The 25757-nt window shown below is 42.6% G+C and overlaps 1 protein-coding gene across 2 annotated transcripts in view; it reads right to left on the bottom strand.

The window, feature by feature from the left end:
* LHFPL2 (LHFPL tetraspan subfamily member 2) overlaps positions 1 to 25757 on the bottom strand; it is a 174174-nt gene that overhangs the window by 62655 nt on the left and 85762 nt on the right. For both annotated transcript variants that reach the window (XM_082620319.1, XM_082620320.1), the window contains exon 3: positions 18246 to 18303. The gene's annotated coding sequence lies outside the window, so the exon portion shown is untranslated. The remainder of the gene's footprint in view (positions 1 to 18245; positions 18304 to 25757) is intronic.

Genomic DNA, 25757 nt, shown 5'->3' with positions numbered 1-25757 from the left:
TTTCAGGAAGTGAGCGAGGCACTTGGGAAAGAAAAATGAACTTGTATAAGCCACTAGGGCCCTGTTCATAAATTTCTGCTAGGCAAATGGGGCCCTTGTGGCTTGAGAGAGTTATTGCTCAATACTTCCTAAGCACCCACACAAGTTCATGTTTCTCCCTGGGGGCCTCACTGGCTCCACAAGAGAAACGCACTACAGGCTTCAGTCTTGTTTAAAATGGGTGTGTTGCACGGAGGCAGATTGTTCAAGTCGCCTGGATGTGCTATGCAATAGCTGCTCAAACAGTTCCAGCTTTTCCAAATGCACCTACAAAAACAAACCTAAATGCCTGTTAAATTCACTCTTTAAGGGACTGCCCTGCTCCAGCAGAGTCAACTGACTGGAGAGAAGTTTCAGCAGATCCTAACGCTCTCACTGGAACCACGTGGTTATTGGCAGAAATAAGGAATAGCTCACGCACATTTGGAAGGGCACGAAGTAAGGGAAGAGCAGATCCGCACAAAGACTACCCTTCCCCAGCCTTTGTGAAGGCCGTGTGTGACACAGAGGATGGACTGGAGAAGCCGAGGTACCACCTGAGAAAAACACCCAACATTTAACAACTTAAAACCTGTGCAAAGGTTATTCCATCTGCCTTAGCAACGCTACCTGCTGCTGTGGCTTCAAGAGTCCTAATTTCTCCTGCACCAGTAAAACTGTGGAGTGACTGTGAGCCATTAAATCCAGGCACAAACACACACTTCCAGAGCTGCACGTGCCTGCTTAGTATTAGCACCCCCCCCCCCCGTGAGCTTAGACTGTCAGCTCCTTTTCTCTACATTCTTTTTACAACCAATGAGGATCATTTACACGCAACACTACATTTCAGCTTTATATGGAGCCATCTTGGAGAGGGTTGATCATAAAGTTGTAACTATGACAAGAAAGACATTTTTCAAACTAGGTATCCTTAGGTACTCCACTTACCAAAACCATTAGGGAGGAAAACACGCACATGTATAAAAATTAAAAAGGGACTAACAGAGAGAGGCAATGTAGCAGAACATTTACAGACATAAACTCTAACCAAAGGGACCTAACCCCAGCTCCCCTATTGTATCAGCTGTGTGACCTTGGGCAAGTTATTCAATCTCTGAGCCTCAGTTTCCCCCTGTGTGAAATGGGGATAATAACAGAACCTACATTTACTACCACGGGCATGTATCCGCAGCACAGCTCTCAGCAAATGGAAAGCTCTCAGTAATGGTAGCTTTTATCACGTGACTCTTATAACCTCTGCTCCATGGCTCACTGGGGCTTACTTAAGAACGACACTCTCTGGCAGAGTCACCTGCACAGATGACCAGAATTGGCCTCCTGTTCCCCTTGCCACTTAGGTCACAGTCTACATGTTCCGTTTATATTGACTAAGAGTTTCCTGGTGACACAGCAGTTACCCAGAAACATCTATTTGTTTAGTTCTTTGCTTTTTGCTGCTTCCAAATGTCTGCGGATTGATCTATGTGGATCCCAGAAATGTAATCGTGACTTGCTCGGCTAAAGAGGCTTCTCTCTGTGTTTGTTTTTACTAGAAGTCAGTCCTCTGAACCTGTGGTTTGCAAACTTTCTTCTGAGCATAGAACACTATTTATCAAACGGAATCTGACAAGCAACCCCAGTTCTGTATATGAAACAGATCAAAGCAGAGCTGTGCTGATTAAAAAGTAAGAGGCTGACAAGGGCCACCTTGCTCCTGTCACAACCATTACATCCAGTGAGCCCCTGAAATGCCCTCAGGAACTGTAGCACTCTGCAACATGCTCAGAAAAACCCTGATCTAAACCGCTCTTGCAGCTCGGTCCTCATGGCCCACAAACACCACATGCCCTGACCGTGAAGTCACACTGCGGAGCTCTGGCTTTTCGTGTCCCAGTTTCATCAGTGATGGCAAAGTCAGAGACCCACAAAACCACGATCCCTCGCTTAGCAACTGTCCCTAACATGGCTGTGGTCTGTGCAGACACACAGGCTTATTTTCTTTGTTTTACTGACTTACCCTGAGATACATCAACCCCCAAAAGAAATGCCCTAGGTCCACGGTGTTCACACGGCCGTGCCAGTCGCTGTGTGTGATGCAGGATATCGCTGTTACTGGTTTCTGGAGGAGCCGAGTTCCATCTAGAGTTGTTTGCACCCATTGGGCTATGACGTATAAACCAGGGTCGATCTAACCTAACAAAACTCCAAAGAATTTTCAGTGACGGTGACATGGCCGTGGTGGAGCATAGACTCCTCACAGAGCTTGTGAACTACCGGCACAGGGTTCACATGTGGGAAATGTAACAGGGATAAGAAATGAGAGAGATTCGGGGCAGGGGGTCAGAATACTGAAGCAGCTGGAGAAAGTCGTCATTTCAGAAAGCTTGGGGACTGGGAAGCAGGCCCCTCCTCCTTTGCTTCACCGCTGCTCAGCGGAAGTGTGATGGAGATTTGGCTGTGGGAAGGCAAGAGGGAGAGGGGGACTTGTCCAGGGTGGTCCAAGGGACACCAGCCAGGAGTGATGGGGCTGCAGCCGACCAACAAAAGGTCCCAACCAATCGTGAGGAAAGTATTTCCTTCACAGAAAAAGCCACCCCGTGTCCCGAGGGAACAGCTGGAAGACTCCCAGCCTGAGTCATTTGGAAACAGATTTTACAAAGCGCTCCAGAGTTTCCCAGGGGAACCATCTGGCCATGACGGAGGAAGAGGCTTCAGGACCAACTGGGTCTTCTCCAGCTCCAGCTCCCATGATCCTCGCATCTTTCTGCCTCTTCCCAACTCATCGTGGCCAGCATGGCTGTGGCCTGACTGTCACGACCCTCTAGCCCGAGCATTTTAAGGCCCGGATGTAGCGACTGACGGGGCTCTGCCTGAGGCCTCCCAGCTGCAGTGCACGAGCCTGCGGCCCTGACGTCCCTGTCCACAGCTCCTCCTGGCCTTGGAGCACTGAGAGGATGGCGGGTGTGACGTCCCAGGACCCAGTGCTGCCAGGCCTGGGTCCTCCACAGTCAGGCCTTGGCAATGGGCAGCACCCAGGCCTCGTCCACTTCCACATCACACCAGCGCCTGCCGAAAACGGGCCCCTTCGACATCTGCTAATCAGATTTGCTCCACGGAGCCAGGAAAAATTAAACTAGGTCTATGCCGGGAATGCTGGCGAGATCATGAGACCTCACATCCCCACAGCTGGTTGGCAGGTGGAACAGATGTCTGCTGGAATTTAATCATTAAGCTGGAAGGATGAGCCCTAAGTGACACTGGTCACCTTCAGAGATAGGTGTCAGCCAGCCCTCGGGAAAATGTCAGGTGAACGGGCTCCAACTACTCCTTCAGTCCCTCTAACCTTCCGGAGGCAGTGTTAGCACGACCGCCCTGGACCACTCCATCTGTGATTAGGAGCCATTTTCCGGTGCTGCGAACCACATGCCAGACATTTTAGGTTCCTGTTAACTATTCATGTGACTCGGGTTTCTGGAAAATCCCTGTCCAGAAATTTAGTTTTAAGCTAGAAAAGCTTCATAGAAAGTATCTGATTAGATAAACAACCATATTTTTTCTGTCTTGTTTCAAAGTTTTTGTCGGGTGCTACTGCTTATGTTAGTGTATCCATTGACTATGGCTGTGTAACAAAGAGCCTCAAAATTTAGTGGCTTAAAACAACAGTGACTTATGACTTCTCACAATTCCGTGGGTTGCCTGGGCTCACCCACGCACTGCTCTCAGCTGGGTCAGCTGTGCTAAAGGCCCTCGAAGGCTTCATTCACACATCTGGCAGTTAACACTGCCTGTTGATGGGGGCACCTAGGCTCTCCTCCACCGGCCTCTCATCCTCCTGTAGGCTAGACCAGCCTCCTCACATGGAGGTCTCAGGGCAAAGCCCCAAGAGGGCAAAAGTGAAACTGCCGGACTTCTAGAGAACTGGACTCTGGAACTCACATGACACCTGGGTTGCATCTATCACTCCAAGCAAGTCAGAAGGCCAGCCCAGATTCAAGGGGTAGTGAAATAGGCTCCAGTCCTGGATGGGAAGACTTTAAATCTACTTTAAATCTACCACATGTCAGCATCTCCCCCACTGTGTCAGAGTGACATGAGTTCTGGGAGACGGTTTGCAGGTGCTTTCAGATCAAAGGGATCCCAGGACAAATGCCGAATCCTATATGCCACCCCTGAAAAGCCACTGTACTCACTAGCATGGTAAAGTCTCTGAGAAGTCCCACAATAAAAATAAATCCTGTTTAACTTTGTTTCATGATGAACAAATATGTTTATAGAAGCCAAGGAACTTATAACACCATTTTGGAAAGTGTGGTCATGAATCCTGGATTTGGAGAACAATTCTAGTTTAGCATACTTTTGTCTTTTGGAACATCCCAGAAATGTCATATGTGTCCAAAATACTCTCTAATGTGTGAAACTGGCACATACTACCAGAAGTCCTGCGTTGAGGTCATAAAACTAAAGATCACCACAGTTATCTCTCAGGTAATTAGACATGGAGAAACCTCTACTCAAAATCATCTTGATTAGCCCTAAAAAATTTTCCTCAAAGTTGATACACAAAGGTTTGGAGTCTTCATCTTCAGATATAATATTTTTGAGCATTGACAGAAGCCCTGATTCTTACAGAATGGATGTTAGGGTTCACTCAAACCTCCACAAGCCTAAAATTCAGTGAAAATATCATAACCAATATTCTTCCACAAGGGGCTGATGAACCACTCAAGAACTACTTTAATTCTTATCTATTGGCCACCATCTGTACCCTCCCATACAATTTTATGCTCATACAGAAAGAAAAAAGCTCATCCATCCTCAAAACCAGGTTCTCTACTGGAAGCTTTCGATGGCTATGATACAGAAACAATAAATCTAACACTCTGGTCATTAGACTATGATGATCTCAATAGTGGGTGAAGATTCATGTGGGCAAGGCCAGGTCAAATCAAGATTTAGGGCTGTTAGGATGACAGCACTTATCAGACTGGAAACGACAAGAGCAATCTCCCCAAATTCAAGGACCAGACCCCCATCCCAGTCCCTGCACTTGGAGAAGAGTACCGGCGCACAGCAAAGGCACACTGCAAACTGGATGCTAAATACAAAACTGAACATATATCCTATTTACTTTTGTTTTTTCTCTCGTGCTGGGGAGAGTGACTGACAAGGGATAGAGAGAAGGATTCATGCATCTGGCTGCTGGATCTGTTTCTTAGACTTGATTATTCTTACATTCACTCACTAAAGGACAGTGATTCATCCAAACATACAGAGCAGCCAGGGGCCAATTTACTAAATCAGACTCAAGACGTCCTCACGTTTCTTTCTTTGGCATCAACTACTTTTAAGTCTTCATCTTATCTTATGAAATCATTAGGGAAGCATCTCCTGGAAGCCTGAATGCAGTTTCAAAGGATGGAAATGAAAGTGAATCTACAGAGGAATGGGGAATTCCATGGGGAAAAACACTCCATAAATGATACAAGAGGAAGTAACTAATTCCATATACTGTTAAACATAGCTAGATATTTAGAACACAGAACACTTGGGGCTTGATGGACTGATAGAAAATACATGGCAAAGAGAGGATAAATAGTATACTTTATGCATAATATTCACCACCTATATGAAGCATGTCACCTTCCCCTTCAACAAGGCATCCACAGGCTTTACAGGGATCACTGACCAGCCACTTAGCACAAAACGTAGGTTTCACTGCCAAAAGGCTGCATTGATGGGACTCCGAACCTCACCCAAGTTCTATAAGTGCCATTCATCATCCTGCACCTAAGTTGTTTGTTTCTATGACAGCAGGATGTTTGATGGGAACGTGGCCATGAGCCAATAGAAATGGTGTGGCTGTAAGTGGTTAATACCTGTTGACAATGGTGCAGGGGAGATGGCACAGGCAGGGGCGAGGCCCTCAGTACTCTCACAGGCTGACTTCTGCCTGCCGGCACAATCTCACTCACACCAACCACGCCCCGCTGCCTGACCACGCTCTGCACTTTCAGGCCCCTTGCCTTTGCCCTCACTGGTCTCTGCCTGGACTGCCATTCTCCTCCTTCATCCCTGAGTGAAACCCACTCATCTTTAAGGCCCAAATCAAATGTCACAGCTCTGGGATGCCTCCCCAAACAGCAGATTTAATTGCTCCTTCCTCTGTCCCCAGTATAATCAGTTTATCACAGTGGCAGCTACTTCTCTGCTTGTCTCATGGCTGCACTGGGGACTCTTTTAGGGCAGGAACACTCTCCTGTTGTTCCGCCATCATGAAACAGGTCTAAGTAATTAGATGGCTGATAGCGTCAAGATCTTATCCCCTTGTCCCCTAGATGACACCAACAGAACAGATAACAGGATATTAGGATATATTGTCCATGTTAAGATGTATCATCAAGACTGTTGTGTAACAGAAAGAATAGACAAACACGTAGCAGAGAAGGATTCTTTTTAAGGTTTACTAGCAGCACTGGATTCCACCTTTTTTTCCTTCCCCAGGAATTTCCCCAAGTAACGAAGGTGGCCCCATTCACACTTGGCTGGCCACAGTTTCCGCCAGATTTTTGTTTTCTTCCAGATCTGAGTGCATGGAAAAAATATCGTAATTTCCTTGTGGGCCTAGTTATCATTCTGTAGGCTGATTAGCACTGAAGAAACTGCAACCCTATAAGGAGCTGGGACAGTCCAGCTGTTCCATTTGTTACCGTAATGGCTTATCAGCCTTTGTGACTGAGGCATGATGTGTCATTTTAGGAACAACATCTAGACGCCTCTCAGAGATTCCCTCTACATCGTCCCTTCCCCGGTTCAGGATCAATGGCCAATTCTCAGTATCTTTTAAATTCACTCCGACATCTATCAGGCACTGATACGACTTAAGTACACTCTACTCATGTGCTTTGTTTCTGACCGCCTGAGGTGTCTCTCTCTCAAGTGACCTCGTCTGTCAACGTTAAGAATGTTAAAGCAGTGGACTCAGCAGGCACTGATGGTGCCCCAGTCCTACTGCCCTCAGCCCCCTCTCCTGAACATGTGGACAGCAAGCACCCAGGACCTCCACGTGAGGGCTCTCTTTTTGGCCCCAGCAAGGAACAGACCTTAAGCGCTTGCCTGAGGAGCACCCATCAATGACGAATGTGAGTTGGAGGAGACATATCCCAGCTTGCCGGCCCCTCAGATGGGATGATTCTGAAGAAAGTTTCCTAGAGTTCACTAGGGATTGAGCAACCTGCTCAAGAGCATCCCTTTACTGGCTTTCTTCTCCTCCCTAATTCACATGCCTATTCCCCAAACAATGCTTTCCAGGATAACCTCCCAGGTAGCCTACTTGTGCTTGAACCTTTGTCACAGGATCTGTACTGGGGGAACCCCATCTAAGAAAGGTACCACAATGAAGCAACTTGATACCGATAAGGGAAGGCAGAACCCTGGGACATCCAATATTCAGGTGTAGTCAGTATTCATAGTAAACAAAATATGTCATGGTATATTTATGCTGAAGAACCTTTTCATGTCTTGGTCATAAGGAGTCTGAGAGCCTCAAGAAGCGAATGGAGCTGTCTTAAATCTCTGGGAATTAGTGCATTATATGTGTTCTAAAGATTGGATTTCAGTGGCTGTTTCCAGCTTCCAGGGTATTAAATTTCCTTTTATTCTTCCCAGCACCATATTTCCAATAAGCCCTGAAAAAAACGTAACCCTGGGGAAGGATATTTTGCTATCTTAATAAAGTCTTTCAATCCTTAGGAGACAATTCACCATATTTTCATTCTCCAAAATATTAATTTTACTCCCTTAAAGAATCTTATGAAAATAATTATATTTCTTGCCTGATTCCATGGGAGGTGAATTGAAAAACTAGTTAATAAAGGATAATTCCAATATTACAGAAAAACAACACACGTGGAATATGGAAAGAATTAAGACCCAAAGGAAAAATGTCAAGTCCTCAAATCAAAAACCCTTTAAATAGAGAGTAATGCCCAAGGCCTCTCACTTGACTAATATGTGGTAGAGGTTATTCAAGGTGTACTTTGCTTTAAGCCAAGCAAGTAGGTGAAGAATTCAGGTTTCTATAAAAGATAAACTAACGGATGAGGATTTACTTCACACATAGAATTAATAAATATTAATTAATAAATATTCCGTTACCATGCCCTGCAAAACATCAATTTTACTTTAGAGAAACCTGATTTACTTATTTTTAAAGACTGTCTCTAATTGGGAAAGTGATAATCATTCATTCAGGGAGTGAAGCCTGAACTAGGGCAGGAGGAAGAGGGATGCAGATGGAGGGTGTGAAGGAGGCAGAAGTGACAGATCGTCATATAACCCATGGGATGTTGCCAGTGAGGGAAAAGCAGGGTCTCGAGATGCTACTCAGGTGTCTGAGTAGCATGGAGGATGAAGTAGAGGTCTTTTTACCAGGAGATAGAATCCAGGCCACAGGGCCAGTCAGGGAAAGGGAACAGGTTCATTTGAGGGCACACTGCATTTGATGTGCCAGTGGGACACGAGGGGGAAACCCCCAACAGGCAGAAGGCTACATGGGTCTGCAGACTGGAGAAGAGGTTTGGTCTGGGGAGGTCTGGCCTGTGGGCAGCAACTGAAGGCACGGAGTACGGTAGAGAACTTGGAGAATGCAAGGAGATGCAGGAGAGATGGGGTCAAGGACTGCCTGGAAACTATCTTAAAGGGTAGGCAGGAAAAGTAAGCCAAGCAGCCTGAGAAGAAACATGAGCAGAAAAGAAGCAGGTAAGAATCACTTCAAGGGGTCAATGAACACTTCATTATGAGCCAACATGTTGTGTTTTTATTATTCCTCTGTCAACAGGCATTATACCATGTCTGCCAGGACAGGGCAGGATGCAGGGTGATGATGGGGTACCCACAAGGTCTGGGTGAGGGAGGATGGGTGCTCACTGGGTAGACTTGACTTTCCAGATGCTGACTGTCACAACCAACAAGCCACATCACAACCTCCGAGTGTGTTCTCTTTGACACTTCCACGCCTGATTTCCCCTCAAATACAGGCCAATTTGGCACGCAATTAACTATCAGTGAGAAGACACCATGCTCAAAGTTATGCATTCCAACACATCCTTCTAGGAAAATGGAAAATCATAAATGTCACAATTACCATAAATGACAATTTGACCGGAAAAGGACAGAAACAATCACAAAAGAGAAAAAACAAATGACTCTTCTATTTATGAAAAATATTCAATTTCATTAGTAATAAAAACAGTAAAATTTAAAATGAGATGCCATTCTCACATCCCAAACTGGCAAAGATGAAAAGATCTGATCATCTTCAGGGCATGACAAAACAAGTACTCTCTTATACTACCAATGACAGCCCAACTTTCCTGGATATATTTTTAAAACTGAATCAATATCTATAAAAGCATATTCAAAGTTTATATTTAATGGTTTTAAAAAAATCAGAAATCAACTCGAATGTCAAAAATAAAATGTTAAAATGATTTAAATATATACCGTAAGACAATATTCAACCACTGAAATTTCTTTTAAACAAGAAACTTTTTATGATATGGGGAAACGCTTATAATATTAAACAAAAAAGTAACTGAATATAAAGTCGCATACAGAATAAGTGCTCAGTTATGTGAAGAAAAGAACGTACAAAAAGAAAACCTTGTCACAAGATTGGCAGTGGTGATCCCTAAAGGAACTGATTATTTTTCCCTTCCTGCTTATACTTTTCTGTATGAACATGGATTATTTTGATAATCGGGAGAAAAACACATACAGACATCTTCTGGCAATTCTAGTCCAGCCACAAGAGTAAGTACATAAGGACTACTGCTTGGCTTCAAGAGTATACAGTGCTCAAGGGCACAAGAAAGACTGAGATGTGACCTTTGAGCAGGTAAAAAAAAAAACAAAAAAACCATCTTTAAGATGTGCAGACAACATAAATATACAAGCATAAAACATAGACTAAATAAAAATGTAATTCCTGGGTTTTTGCCCAAGTGACTTTCTCTGTAACTACCCTCGTATCAAAATGCCTGAGTTTCTAGAAGGGCAGACTTAAATATACTTGATGTGAGGTGTAAATGGCCAATAAACTGGTTACTCTGACCCTGAACAATGATGAGTCCATGACAGCAGTTGACCACCACCCTAGTCTGAACGTACCTTTCCAATCCATAGTCATTCCATGAACAGTAGGAGAAAAATAGATTGAACTTTAATTGAATCAGGAATGCAGTTTGAGAAAGAAGGAAGAAGAGAGAAATGAGGCAGTGAGGCAATGAGAACCCAGCTCCTACAGATTAATCACACGAGATTTCTAAAGTGGATTTGCAGTCATATTTGTCTTCATTAGCTGTGAGTTAATGACAGGAAGTGTCCATTTCCTAACACAACTTGGCTGTGTATATAGAATAATTTGGATCAAAGTCAGGTACATTTCCAAGTCCATCTGAGCTTGCCAATTAGCTTTAAGAGTTTTTCATAGGCTGTTCTAGGCTGGTAACATAAGGCACAAAGACTAGGGGCCAGTCCCACCTTTACAGGTTGCCTGGCACCCCAGCCCTATAATACCTGGTAAATGGCTGCCCCGTGGCTCAGGGGATGCTGGTGTCTGGAAGGAGAGGACCGCTGTATGACTAGTGGTCTCCCCACAGCGTGAGAGCACAAGAGGGAAAAGATTACGAACACTTTATTTTGGTTATTGAATTAATCCAAAAGGAAATGTAGATTAAATCAATATTTAATTCAGAAGAAGTCAGTTTCTGTTACAAAGCCATGATGATATTTCAAAGAGTAGAGAGGGTGTTTAAGGGGGCAGGATCTTGGAACTTCACAGCTATATTACAGCCTTCTTTGGTTGTAAGCATGGATTGCTGTGGTTTGACATGGCAAATGATTTAATAAAAAAAAAGAATACCAAATAAAAATGTATGCAGGTACTATTTACCTGTATTAACAAGCTTCATATAAAAGCATAAATATATTTTATGGTGATAGTGAGGGAGACACCTCTACACTATCCCAGTGTATATTCATTCACCTGAGGTCAGTTCACCCCTTCCTTTCAAGGAACAATTTAAAGAGTGGACCATTAAAGTAGAAAAGCTTTCTACATAAGGATTATGGCATTTCTCCATGTATATGGGACGGACAAGAGAGGTACCAGCTGGAACCAAATCAACTTGCTGGAGGGTTTGCAAATAGCGTTTTTCATAGACTTAGGCATTTGATCATAACAAAACTATGTCTACTGATGAGAGATCCAGAAGGTCCTTGTGGACCAACTGCATCAGCTGGAGAACCAGAATTCCCTGTGGAATAATCCATTAGACAAAGAACCAGAATTCATAGGAAGATGGCTACATCAGCACTGAGAAGAGTTCCTTTCCATGTAGGGGATCATGGATTCTTCTTTTTAACCCCAGGCTTCACCTCCTCTCCCCAAAGCAGATGAACTTCTACTTCTCAAAAGAACTGAGGCCACCACGTGGGAATTCTCTTAACATCTACTCCTTGTACTTTAATCTTACCCTATTGCAACCCTCCCTCCCTCTGCCACACAGCTGCCCCAGCCCCTGCCCAGAGCTAACCCCACAGGCACCTTTCCCCCTTCCCCCGGGACTGCGCTTCATCAGTTAGCTGCAGCCCTGCCCACCCTCTCCTCCCCAGCCCTCGTCGTTTCTTGCCACTGACACCTTCCTACCTGGGCTCCTGGGCTCCGGTCAATCTGTCACTCGTGGTGCCTTCTTAATGTTCAACTTCAACTCTCTGCTTAAAAGAACCTTCTTTGCTTCCCAAATTATAAATGGGTTATATTCAGATGGTTACTAGACTTATCATGGTGATGAATTCATAATGTATTTAAAAGTCAATTCCCTATGTTGTTTACTTGAAACTAACATGATACTGTATGTCAACTTTTTTTCATTTAAAAAAAAAAAGTAGAAGTTAAAAAAAAAACAAAGTGGGTGAGTCTAATAATTTGATTCTCACCAGTGGTATCTGAGAGTTCATACTGTTCCACATTCTTGTCAGGATTTGCCATTATCAGACTTAAAAACCTTTTGCTTATCAGGTGGAGGTGAGGGTGTATCTTGTGGGGGGGTTGTAATCACATTACTCAAGAGGTTGAGCAACTTTTCATTTTACTGGTTCCTTGCAGTTCCTCTTTATGACGTGCTTGTTCAAGTATTTCACCACCCTTCTCCACTCCTGGATTTTTGCTTCAGTTGGTTGCCTATCCTCCTTATTTTTTTTTTTTGTTTTTTTTTTTTTTTGCGGTACGCGGGCCTCTCACCGCTGTGGCCTCTCCTGTTGCGGAGCACAGGCTCCGGATGTGCAGGCTCAGCGACCATGGCTCACGGGCCCAGCCACTCCGCGGCACGTGGGATCCTCCCGGACCGGGGCACGAACCCGCGTCCCCTGCATCGGCAGGCGGACTCTCAACCACTGCGCCACCAGGGAAGCCCTATCCTCCTTATTGATTCACAGGCATTCTTTACATATTCTCCTTTGTGAATTTATGAGTGTTTTAAATATTTTATCTTTTCACTCTCTATATAGCCTTTTGATAAATTTCATAATTTTAATGTAGCCAAAGTTATCAATTGTTTCCTATGTGACTTATGCTCTTTGTTTCTTAAGAAATTATTTCCGACCTCATGTTAATAAAGATATCTTTAAATATCAAAAAAATAAACAAACAGGTCATACTCCCAAAAGTCCTTTATAAATTGGAAGTTATACTTAAACCCACATTCACCCCTCCATTTGCCCAACATTTACTGAGCACATAACACGTGTCAGGCACTGTGCTGGGCAGCCTATAACGTACCTGAAGTAAAGTTCTCTTCAGAGAATGTTACAGAACCAGCTCTACAGTCTAAGCATCATTTATCCTCCATCCATTCAGCTGATATTCACTCAGCACCTACCATGCATCAGACACTGTATTGGGCACAGAGGGTATAATAAAAGACTCAGACCAGCCCTCAGGAGGTTTACAGCCTACCAAGGGAAGCCACTTTTCATAGAAAGGGAATGCCCCTGCTGGGAAGAATGCTCAGGACTCTCCTTCAGACAGGCACAGTGTCTACAGCCAGACTTCTGACCAGAAAAAAGACAACCTATCAACATGCAAGTAACAGAAATAGAAAAAGAACTGCACTCAGTTTAAGTCTTTAATGCATTTAATTACCTTGATTTGCTTTTGCTAAATCTTGTAAACCACTGACTACTTATACTTTATCATTTTCTATCCAAAGAATGTACATTTCATCCAGTTTACCCTCAGTAAAAGGAGAAGGCTATAATATCCTCTCTTACTAAGTGCTTCTCCTCTCCTATTAACTGCTTTCAAGCTGCTGGTGGAAATGAATTCTATACTCTAATACTGGAATTTAAAAACAGTTAAACTCTCTGCAAGGAAAAGCTACCTTTCCTTAGCTGAAGATTCTTCATGAAATTTGATAATGGTTTCTATCTAATATATAAATATCAAATCCTGTTTAATTCCTGGATAAAGTTTACAGTACTGGAAAGTAAACTCTCTCATTCACTTGCTCAGTATGGAAAAGTATGAGGACGGCAAGGTATTTGCCATGTTTCTTACAGAAAAGGGGTGCGGATGTCACAGATAAAGTACTTACAATGGAAGAATTTTGACAAGGAAAGTGACTGGTGTTTGTTGGCACCAATTACACAGGAACACAGAGAAGTTAGGAAACCTCACTACCATCACTTTGTGACACAGCCAGGACTCAAACCCAGACCAAGATGATTCTGAATCTAGTACTCTTCACCCCACCACTTAAAACACACTTAAGTGTCACCCAGGGCATAAATGTGAAACAGAATACCGATGATTTTCATTGTATTATCTTCTCACGTTTCATACACACACCAGTTACAACTAAACATCAAGCCAGCAATTATTCCCTTAGGAATGTATCTCTGTATTTCTGGTACTATAGTAAGAAGGGAGTGCTACTTGTTATAGGTGATTAAAAGTCATTTTTTCCTGGATGACAGTTCCTAAACCGATCTCCTGGGCACGGCAAAATGTGACCCAGGGAACAAGGTATCTGCATCAAATGTCAGAGCCAACAATCATCAAGGAAGCAGAATATTTAGCTGAAAAACAGTGTGTGGGTTCATATCCTGGTGGATGGCGGTGAGTGCCTCCCTTCGTACATTTCGTAAGAAGGCTGAGGGGAAAGACTACAGCCAAGACGTCTAAATGGAGCCTCCTCAGGCTGTACCACGTAAAAGTTCAGGTAACAAATCAGCTACGTGCCTTTTCTTTTTCTTTCCAATTTTAAGTATTTTAAAAAATTCCTCTAAACTTGTTAATTGGTAAACTGAAACAAAAAACTTAAAAGAAGAAAAAAACCACTTTTATAATCTGCAGTCTATTGGAAAAACTTGTACTTCACTTAATAAATTAGAAATTATCCGATTCTTTCAAGGATCGTCTAGAGCAGCACTGTCCAATAGAATTTTGTGAGCCATGTACATTATTTTAAAATTTTAGGAGCAACATTAAAAAAGCAAAAAGAAATTAATTGAAATAATGTATTTAACTCAAAATATCTAAAATATCATTTCCACATAGAATCAATATAAAAAGTATTAAAATATTGACAATTTTTTCTCATAGTAACACTTCAAAATCTGGTGTGTATTTTGCACTTTCAGCACATCTCAACTCAGGCACTGAATTTTCATCAGAAATACCTGATCTGATTTAAACTTTAAAAATTTATAGTTGAAAAGTAGATGCCCAAGTTGTCCCACACACACGTAAAAGTTTTCCAATAACTGAACTATTAGTTCTAAATTTTAAATGAACTAAAATTAAATAAAATTAAAAATTCAGTGCCTCTGTCATACTAGCCATATTTCAAATACTCAATGGCCATATGTGGCCGCCATATTGGACAATGCAGGTCTAGAGCTTTCACTTTGCAAATCTGGTCAATTCTGGTAAGAATTCTTCCAGACAGGGAAAGATCGGTTTACTCATGAAGAAAATCCAGGAAGACTAACTCCCAATGCTCTGCCCTTCTGAATGAATGAGACTCACATGGCAGGATATGGTCACTCTTCGTTTATTCAGGACAAAGATGACCTTCCCTGGTCTAAACTATCATAACATGATAGAAAAGGCAGCACAGTAAGCCGAGGTTCAAACTGGAGAGATTTTAAAACCACGGATATTCTTTTGAGTGAAATTCTCTGTCTCCCTTCTAAAAGTATTCTGGCAAATTTACTGGCATATTTCTTGAGATTCACCAGGTACTAGTTCCATATGCCCCACTCTACACACAGTACATCATTTAATCTCACAGCAATCCTGTGAGATAGGGTGAGAGCCAGAGAGGGTGTTAATAATTTGTTCAAGGTCATACACCTAACTATAAGGTGCAGAGCTAGGATTCAAGCCCAGAAAGTCAGATTTAAAAAAAAAAAAAAAAAGCCTGCCACAGAAGCCCTCTGATTCTAACCACACACCCTAAGTTCCTACTTTTCAAAGGCTCCTCACAATTCTCACGGAGTAGGCGGGGCAGAACAGAGCAGGAATCGCCTTGTACTTTACCAGGGAGACACAGGAGCTACCCAGCAGAGCAGTCCCTCCACCTCGTGTCCAATGCCTTTTCTAAGATGCCTGGGGTCAGGAGCCAGGCAGGGGGTACCTGTCGTCTACTATGTACCACGCATGCTGCCATCATGCCTTGTTCACTCTTTCAAACCACTCTGGAAGGAAGTAGTATCCACACATAAAGAGATGAGAGTTCCGTCAGGTAAGGAAGGCTGCCTTCGGTCACACAGCCAGCTTGCACCACAGCTGGAATTCCAACCCAGGTCTGCGTCCGGCCGAGGTGGAGCCTCAGCCTAGGGCCTCCTGATGATAAGACTCTCCCCAAATCACAGTGACTCTCTTTGCTCAAGAGAAACCTTCTACCAAGCTGATATAACATGAGCGACCATATACAGCAGAAGGTAGGATCAGATTTCTTCGTAATTTAGATGCTGTTAATCAGAGTGGCTGTTCCTTTTTTTTTTTTTTTTTTTTTTTTTTTTTTGCGGTGCGCGGGCCTCTCACTGCTGTGGCCTCTACCGTTGCGGAGCACAGGCTCCGGACGCGCAGGCTCAGCGGCCATGGCTCACGGGCCCAGCCGCTCCGCGGCATGTGGGATCTTCCCGGACCGGGGCACGAACCCGTGTCCCCTGCATCGGCAGGCGGACTCTCAACCACTGCGCCACCAGGGAAGCCCAGAGTGACTGTTCTTATGTCTTCTGATTTGGTAAAGTTTTATTGTATTTACATGGGATGAATTCACAATTCAAAAAACAAAAACCAAAAAAGATACAGAGCAGGTTGGTTTTATCTGGTTAAATCTTCAGAGACAGGGATTTCAAGGGCAAACACGACTTAGCTGCTGAAGGCACTGGCAGATGGAATTGGCTTTTCCCCAGAGCTGGATTAAACAGGCCAGCCTGGAACTGATCCAGGGTGACAACTCACAAAGGGGGACTAAATCATCATTGGAATACATTGGAAACATGGAGCCACTTAACTCGGGGGTGCACTTGACTCATTACATAACAGGCAAAATGGCAATCAGACCTGTTTTCACTCAAGCAGACAATGCCTCTGAGTGGAAAGAAACACCCCTCACCAGCACAAGACTGTCTCTGTTGAGAATATTCCCCTCATAGAACTGTATGAGCAAAAGCAGGCCTCACCACCAACCCCAATTATCACCAGGCTAGCAGGTCTCTGGAATTCTGGATCTGAACAGCGCATGGCAGACTGTTATTATTAGCCAAATTTTAAGCAGGTTTGTGAACACCTGGTTCAGAAAATCACAAGTAATAAATCCCTTATTTTCAACGTTCAGGGAAAAGTATGTATTTTTTATTAATAGTCTTTATTAATAGACAATCAGTTTCTCCCACCCCCACTATATAAACATGAGCAGATATTTAAAGATTATCAGTTTGATAAAGTGCCAACAGGATACCCACCTGTCTTGGGTCAGCCTCAGCTTTCCCATGAGCAGGAACTTTGCTCAAATAATTTCATAATTTGGGAACATATGCATATGTATAACTGATTCACTTTGTTATAAAGCAGAAACTAACACACCATTGTTAAGCAATTATACTCCAATAAAGATGTAAAATAATAATTTCATAACTCATACGTGCTTACAGTTCCCATTTAAAAAAACAAAAAACAAGCCAAGCTTCCTCACCTAACCCAACCAGCAGTTGTTAGGACAATTTAAAAACATTTGAGAAATCAATAGTTCAATTCACGACATAAGAGCAATTTTTCCTTCCCCAGAATCTGTAAACAAAAAGATCACTTTTCCACAAATGGGACGGTATCTGTGAAAATACTCTTCAAATCCCCTGCACGTGGCAGACCCTCCTGGACAGGGTGTCGGTCAGTCCCAAGTACATACCATGCACTGGTTCCCTTGGCCTGAGCCCCACCCTCAAGTTCATGACAAGAGCAAGGCCCCTACAGGACGAGGTTGAACAGGCCTCTCCCTTTTGAGAAACAGAGCTGGATCAAAGTCTTTGGGGACAGTTATTTAACTTTCCACTTTGCTTTCCTTGAATGCATACTGTAGGAGGTTACTCAGCCCCTATTCCTGTTACTAATATTCTCCTAAAGTGACCTTTATAAATTAAAATCTATAGAGTTAATCATAAATCACCTATTAGTCAACTGTTTTCAACTTTTATTTAGGCAATTCCTCTACCCATGCTGTCATCAAAAACTAAAATTGGGTAATTCGAATTGGCCACCTCTACTTCCCCTTTCAGAGGGAAATGATAACAAAGGGTGAATGATCCACAGACAAGCTCAAAAGGAAAGACAACTTAAAGCCAGCTGTGCCCATTATAAAGAGGTCTTAAACTTGTTTGTAAATGGTGACAGAACAAACCATGTCAGAACTGAAGGTATGGAATTTACATCATTAAACTTAATATCATTAGTGAAACTTTACAGGGTCCTTTACAACATTTGTGTACGTTCATCAAAGTGGTATTTCTAGCCAAAAACAAAAACAAAAAAACTAGTGTTTATCATTCAGGGCCCCAAAGTTTGGAACACTGCACCTCTTTCAAGAAGTAAGTTGCCACCCACCTCGAAAGGGTTTCCAAAGGATCACTGATAGTAAGGGTATCTGATTTCATTTACTCACCTATTATATCTGCAGGGATGCTGGGAAGTCTCGATGAACAACTTCAGAAAAATGCCACCTGGAGAAACAAATTGAACGAAACATTACTGGTTTTTTTTTTTTAAACACACAAGGAAGGCTTACCATACAATTTTATGTCTCATTAAAATATGTGGTGTTTCAAATATTGGCCCCAGGTTGCATATAAGTTCAGTTTGCATTACAATGTAGCCACCCCTTCCTGGGAACACTGATGCACTAACCCAAAGTCCAAACCACTGATGAACCAGAAAAAAATAAGAGAGCAGGGAAAGGAGGTGCAGCCCATGAACATGTACCTTACGACATCCTTTCCTTTCCCCTCACAAGGGGATCAACTTGAAAACACAACCTGTGACCTTGAGGGCACTTTATGAACAAACAAAAAAAGCTCAAATAATCCAAAAATGAATTATGGAATGAAATATAAAATTGTGAATGAGGAATCCATCCTGGCAGCACTTTATATCCTTTATCAGTTATTCTGTTAACTTTTTTTAAAGCTAAATTCACAAGGATGTCAAAAATTGGAGAAATGGGGAAATGGTCATTAAAACCCTCACATAGTAAACAGAGGAATCGAGAAGAAGAATTTCTTTAATGATTAGTTAGTTTATTCCAAAATCAAGTATTCCTTTTGGTGTTCTCAAAGTCTTTAGATAACCTTTTAAAATTATAAGTCTATTTAATATGGTCACAAAATAGACCAAAATGTCTTTCAGCACTGCTTTTAAATATTAAACATAAATGGAACAAATTTCTTATATAAAATATCACAGTTGCCATTTCTTGGGAATTTATTGTGCACCCAGGACTGTGTGGCATCAGATCATAACCTTTCCAGACACGGAGTATGTCCATTAACATATGAGGAAGCAGATTTTGAAAGAAGCAGAGAAATTTCCCCAGTATCACACAGATCCAGGGTTTCCAAATCATGCTCTTTTCACTCTGCTATGTGGCCCCTTGAAAGCACTCCTTTCACTCTGTGTAGTCTATTCATCACCTCCCCAAATAGAAATCTGACATTCCTTAAAGTAAAAGTCTGGAAAGGAAACTGACTAGCAGATAAAATTAACTTGTGCTTTCTGCATGTTTAAAAATGTTGAGCCTAAACATGCCATTTAGGATTGTAACATAATACAGTACATGAGTAAAAACTTACGTCCAGATAACTAGGTTAACAAGTGAAGCATCAGTATAAATTCAGACTGGACCTAAGGATGGAAAGCCAATACTGGACTCAAAGGCTCCTCTATCTAAAGAAATCATTTTAGTTCAAACTCGAGGATACTTGACAATGCTCATTGGGTTTCAGTTAAGAAAAAATACGTACATAAAAGAATTCTGAACTCCTAAGGTCCTTTGTTATATAATAGCTTGGGGGAGTTATGATTTTTTTAAAAGGTTCTTTATAAGTTAATTACTAGTTAAATTCCAAGAATTTCCCACAGTTTAATTTTACCCTTTCAGGAACATCATGGGAAGTCATGATCAGTATTTTTATCTGGAAACAGCTTCTGTGAAATAAGCCACTAGGATTATTATGAATGGGCCTGTTATAAATGAAGTTCTTGATCAATGTTTCATTACCTCTAAAAGCTAAATGGGTCACAAAAATACTTGAATTAGCACACCTCCAAATCAAAGATAACATTTTTGTTTTGTTTTGTTTTTGTTTTTGTTTTTTGGTACACGGGCCTCTCACCGCTGTGGCCCCTCCCGCTGCGGAGCACAGGCTCCAGACGCGCAGGCCCAGCGGCCATGGCCCACATGCCCAGCCCCTCCGCGGCACGTGGGATCCTCCCGGACCGGGGCACGAACCCATGTCCCCCGCATCGGCAGGCGGACCCTCAACCACTACGCCACCAGGGAAGCCCAAAGATAACATTTAAAAAATCTCTTTTGTTACATACAAGGCAAGCAAAAGTTCTGGACAGTTAAGGCAGATATCAAGACCCTAACAACAGAGAAGGCAGGGTTGAATCCTGATTCCCACCTAAAATTCTCCAAACTCACAATGCCAAAAAAAAGCACCTCCTAGAATACATAAATTTGGTCTAAGGTCCAAAGAAGTATGTTATCTGGGAGTAAGTTTTCAGTATCATGATAAAGCTTTTCTGACAGCCAAGTCCCATCTTGTGAAACCACCAAAGTGATCAGAAAGATGAACCATGCCAATTCTGTTATTGGATATGGTTGGTAAATAGGGTGTTATAGTTTTTTATTTTTTAATGCTATTTCAAAAAAATACAGTAGACTAAAAATATGTCAAATCTCACAGTCCTCAAAAGCTCATAAAAAATAATGTATTAGGCATTAACTGTCAGGCACTGTTCTATGTACTTCATGGAAATTAAGTCTTTTATTTCTCACAAAAACCCTGAAGTAGGTACTAAATATACCCATTTATTTTATTATTTTTTAATTAATTTTTATTGGAGTACAGTTGCTTTACAGTGTTGTTAAAGATTTTTTTTTTGATGTGGACCATTTTTAAAGTCTTTATTGAATTTGTTACAATACTGTTTCTGTTTTGGTTTTTTGGCTGAGAGGCATGTAGGATCTTAAATCTTAGCTCCCAGACCAGGTATCGAACCCACACCCCCTGCATTGGAAGTGCAGCACTCACAAAGGCATTATCATGCTGCCATATCACCATTTTTCCATTTCTCTACGTGCAAATATGTTTTTCATTTACAGGTTGTTAAACACATAGGAGCTTATAAAAATTAGAAATATCTGTGTTTCTTATTTATCATTCTTTTGTCTTCATTTTTGTAGGTTTTTTAAAATTAATTTTTATTGGAGTACAGTCCATTTACAATGTTGTGTTAGTTTTTGCTGTACAGCAAAGTGAATCAGTTATACATATACATATATCCACTTTTTTTTAGATTCTTTTCCCATATAGGTCATTACAGAGTATTGACTTCCCTGTGCTATACAGTAGATTCTTTTCTTTTTTTTTAAAGATTTTTTTGATGTGGACGATTTTTGAAGTTTTTATTGAATTTGTTACAATATTGCTTCTGTTTTATGTTTTGTTTTTTTTTTTGGCAGAGAGGCATGTGGGATCTTAGCTCCCCGACCAGGGATCGAACCCGCACCGCCTACATTGGAAGGTGAAGTCTTAAACCACTGGAAGTCCCCAGTAGATTCCTATTAGTTGTCTATTTTATATATAATAGTGTGTATATGTCAATCCCAAACTCCCAGTTTATCCCTCCCTCCCTTCCCCCCTTGGTAAAACAAACCATAAGTTTGTTTTCTACATCTTTGACTCTATTTCTATTTTGTAAATATGTTCATTTGTAGATTAGAAGTCTGCTGAGCCCAATAAATACAGGTACTATTTCTTCTAGCAAGGATTCTTAAAAAAATTCAAACCACCACATTTGTGCATATTAAGGAGTTAAAAACTTTTTGCTTCCCATTCATCCCCATTTGGTTCCCTGCCCTTTGGTTCCACTTCCGGAGATCAGGAGGAGAAACAATAGCTGCCTTTAGTGCCGGAGCACAGCCCCCATGTGACAGGCCCCAGCTCTTATTTATTGAATTGAATTGCCAAAAACAGGAAGCTGAGTTTAAGACCCCTTTCTCAGTTATAAATTTCTATAACTTGACATGCACTGATTTGAACTGTTTCTTGTTACTCTGTAAAACTAGAACCAAGAAGTGTAAGTTATCTTGAAGTTAGGAGGCTAGATTTCAGCTTAACTGAAGAAAGAATGTCATCATAAACAGCTGTCCCACAGAGGTCTACGCTGCCTCTGGGTGGGTGAAGAGGCAGCTGCTTGTGATCACAGATGCCCGTAGAAGGGGAAAGTCTTAATAACCGTCCTGTAACAGAAAGAGGCATTTCATGAACCCTGCGGTAGTTCACAAAGCCCATACTTGGTAAGGATGGGGGGTCCCGTGTCAGAGCACTGTGTAAGTTACACGACACTTTGAAATTCATTTTCTCATTTGAGCAACACTAGGAGTGGAAGGTAGATGGAGTGGGGGTGGGAACAGACATCATTTATTATTCCCATTTTACAGACTAGGAATTTGAACAACTTGAACTGAATCACACAGTAAACGCTATAATCTGGGCTCCAACACAGGACTTCTGACTCTCAAGTCCAGGGTATTTCCAACTAGGCAATATTGCAACAACCAAGACCATACTTATTCATCAAGGACAGGGGCAATGATGGGTCTCAAAGATGTGAAGCACGGAAGTGAATACCAAAGGAGATGAGCTGAAAGCAAAATACGGTAAGAGCCCTACTACTCTCACAAACCACCCCTTCTACCTCACTAAGAAGTACTCTATATTTTTGGTAGAGACACTTCTCTCGCTTACATGTGTCCACTAAAGGAATAATTGTCCAAATCCTACTTTACTGTGCTATGTTGATACAATAAATGCTTGAGGCAGTTGGTTCACATTTTAAGGGGAGTTAGTGGCAGCATAATACACACAAAGAGCAGTGTCCCAGGACTTCCCTGGTGGCGCAGTGGTTAAGAATCCTCCTGCCAATGCTGGGGACGTGGGTTCGATCCCTGGTCTGGGAAGATCCCACATGCCATGGAGCAACTAAGCCCATGTGCCACAACTACTGAAGCCTGCACCCCTAGAGCCTGTGCTCTGCAAGAAGAGAGAAGCCACCACAATGAGAAGCCCGTGCACTGCAATGAAGGGTAGCCCCCGCTCGCCACAACTAGAGAAAGCCTGCACGTAGCAACGAAGACCCAATGTAGCCAAAAAAAGAAAGAAAGAAAGAAAAAAAAAGAGCAGTGTCCCATTTCTGCATGTAAAGTATAAATTGTCATTCAAAGCCTAGGCTGGGAGTTAAAAAAAAAAAGAAAGTCAGTGGAATGCACTGACTATTCTAACAACAGGTCCGGGATAACCTTGGGTCTGACAACAGGAGTTTAACAGAAATGGGTCAGCCAGTGAAGGACCGCTGAACCTTACAAGATTTTCCAGGAAAGACGTAAGAGCGTCAAATTTCACGAACCTGTCTACCAAGTAGAGAGGGTGGCAGACTGCCAAAGGCTGGACTGTGATAACTCATGTGAAATCCTGGGAACTTGAACCTCTACAATGCATGCCCCGCCACTCAGCCACACAGGGAATGACTGAAGTTCAAGTTTCCAAAGACCTCACAGACTACAAGCTGAATGTTCATCACAGAAACTTCCTTTTACTCGTAAGGAAGGAGAAATGACTCAATTCAAAACTCCCCACATCAGCATGAATCTGTTAAAGGGTAAGTTTTTAAGTATCTGCGTACCACAGAATAGCCTACTTGGATTTTATCTCCTGCATTTGGACAGTGCAAGGCACAGGGCAGATGTTTCATGAATGTTTACCGTGTAAACGAATGGATGATCACATTAGGAAAACTTGCCACAGATAGAAAAGGCACGATATGGGAAAGAGGTTAATAGGAATGAGAAAATCATCAAGCCAAGATGACAGCAGGAATTCCAGAATGAGGAGAAAACACCAGAGGTGAAGGGTGACTCAGCAGGCGTGGAAAGAGTACGGGGTGGTGGTTATGCTGTCCTCGCAGGGGAGTCCTCAAGTCGGTGCATAATGTCTTCTGTCCTGGAGTATCCTTAGAATACAGGTGGTGGAGGAGGCTAACGGAGCGAGTGTGCACAATTAAAGAGCTCTTTAGGGACTTCCTGTTGGCGCAGTGGTTAAGAATCCGCCTGCCAAGGCAGGGGACATGGGTTAGAGCCCTGGTCTGGGGAAGATCCCACATGCCACGGAGCAACTAAGCCCATGCGCCACAACTACTGAGACTGCGCTCTAGACCCCGTGAGCCACAACTACTGAGCCTACTTGCCACAACTACTGAGCCTACTTGCCACAACTACTGAGGCCGTGCACCACAACTACTAAGCCTGCACGCCTAGAGCCTGTGCTCTGCAACAAGAGAAGCCACCGCAGTGAGAAGCCCACGCACTGCAACGAAGAGCAGCCCCTGCTCACCGCAACTAGAGAGAAAGCCCAAGTGCTGCTACGAAGACCCAATGCAGCCAAAAAAAATTTTTTAATAAATAAGCAAACAAACAAACAAACAAATAAATAAATAAAAGCTCTAAGTAATTCTGAGAAAGATTCCTCCGGATGACAACTACTCTTAATATTCTTGCTTGCTTGTTTTTTAAACTTGAGTATAGATATGTGATCATTTTGCAAGAGAGAAACAGTTGTGAATATCATCAGGCACTGGCAATGAGTAAAGCTCATCCAATCCTCCAAAAACCACTTGTTCAAGAACAGGTCATTTGAGATTTGACAGATCCAGGTGTCACAGGAGGGCGGGTGAGCGCAGCACAGCCGGGGCACATGCCAGGCAAACAGGCGGCCCCATGAGGAACTTGGACTGTAAGTGCTGACAAGCCCTTTCTGTTTGACATTTCTTAGCAGTCTGCATTCCAAATCTGGGAATAAACTTTAAGCAATAACAGACCAGTGTTTCTGAAAAACAGATGCCAAGATGAAAACTCGAAATAAAGAACGTCTACTCATTAAAAAGATTTCCAAACCAATTACCAAAGGGTAATTCAGACTCACACAGGCCAAGGCATATATACAGCAACTAGAGACCCTGCTCCCGGGCTGGCTGTCAATGATAAACCCCTTGAAGTCCAGGAACCAGCCTGTCTGACCTATGGAATGCTTCCTGAAGACCCTCACATGGCATTGCCTTCACAGAGGTGAAGCTCATTGAGGGGCAGGGCTGTTACACCATCGGGACAGGCCAACTCACCACTGTGGAAATGCCTTTCCTTTAAAGGATTTGCAATTTCCTGAAAACACAGGCAAGAAATCAGAGAAAGGGAGAGTCTGCCTCTAAGCAAGGTAGCTCTAGTGGTAAAATGGAGAGCTTGCTTTAGGAAGCCCAGCTTCCCCAGCTTAAATATTTACCCTTTTCGTTATCTTACATATACATAAAAGCATTTATCTGTCCATTATTTTATCTTCTCCCAGTCAAAAAATATCTGCCAGGCACTGGGGAGACCAAAACGAACAAGGCATTCCTTGCTCCTTTCCAGGAAAGTACTCCCTCTCGTGTGTTGTTAGCAATTCTCTGCCCGGATGCCCCCGCGCTGCACCCCCAAGACCCCTACTGCGGGAAGGGCTGGCAGCCTTTGCTTCTACCACAATGTATGTGGGTCACTGCTGGTATGTGTACCTTAAGCTTCAGTCTTCATAATCAAAGGCTTTGAGCTTTGCTAAACCTTTGACATTAGTGAGCAGGTAACAGGATTTTGGTGGCACAGAGACAATGAAGAGGACCTTCATTTACACCAGAGAGAGCCCAGAAGGCCAGTGTCACTGGGGCACGCGTGAGGATACCCTCTGAATGAAGGCTGGAGGAATAAAATCACTTCAAACGCTCCTCACTTTCAGGAAAAAAAAAAATCTCAAGAAATGTGTAAAAATCTGCATCACCATAAAACCAAGGGTACATGAACCTTTAATAA

The sequence above is a fragment of the Mesoplodon mirus genome (assembly GCF_964341445.2).
Source record: "Mesoplodon mirus genome assembly, chromosome: 5".
Taxonomy (NCBI): domain Eukaryota; kingdom Metazoa; phylum Chordata; class Mammalia; order Artiodactyla; family Ziphiidae; genus Mesoplodon; species Mesoplodon mirus.
The sequence above is the reverse complement of the archived record's forward strand: the minus strand, read 5'-3'. Positions and strand labels throughout refer to the sequence as shown.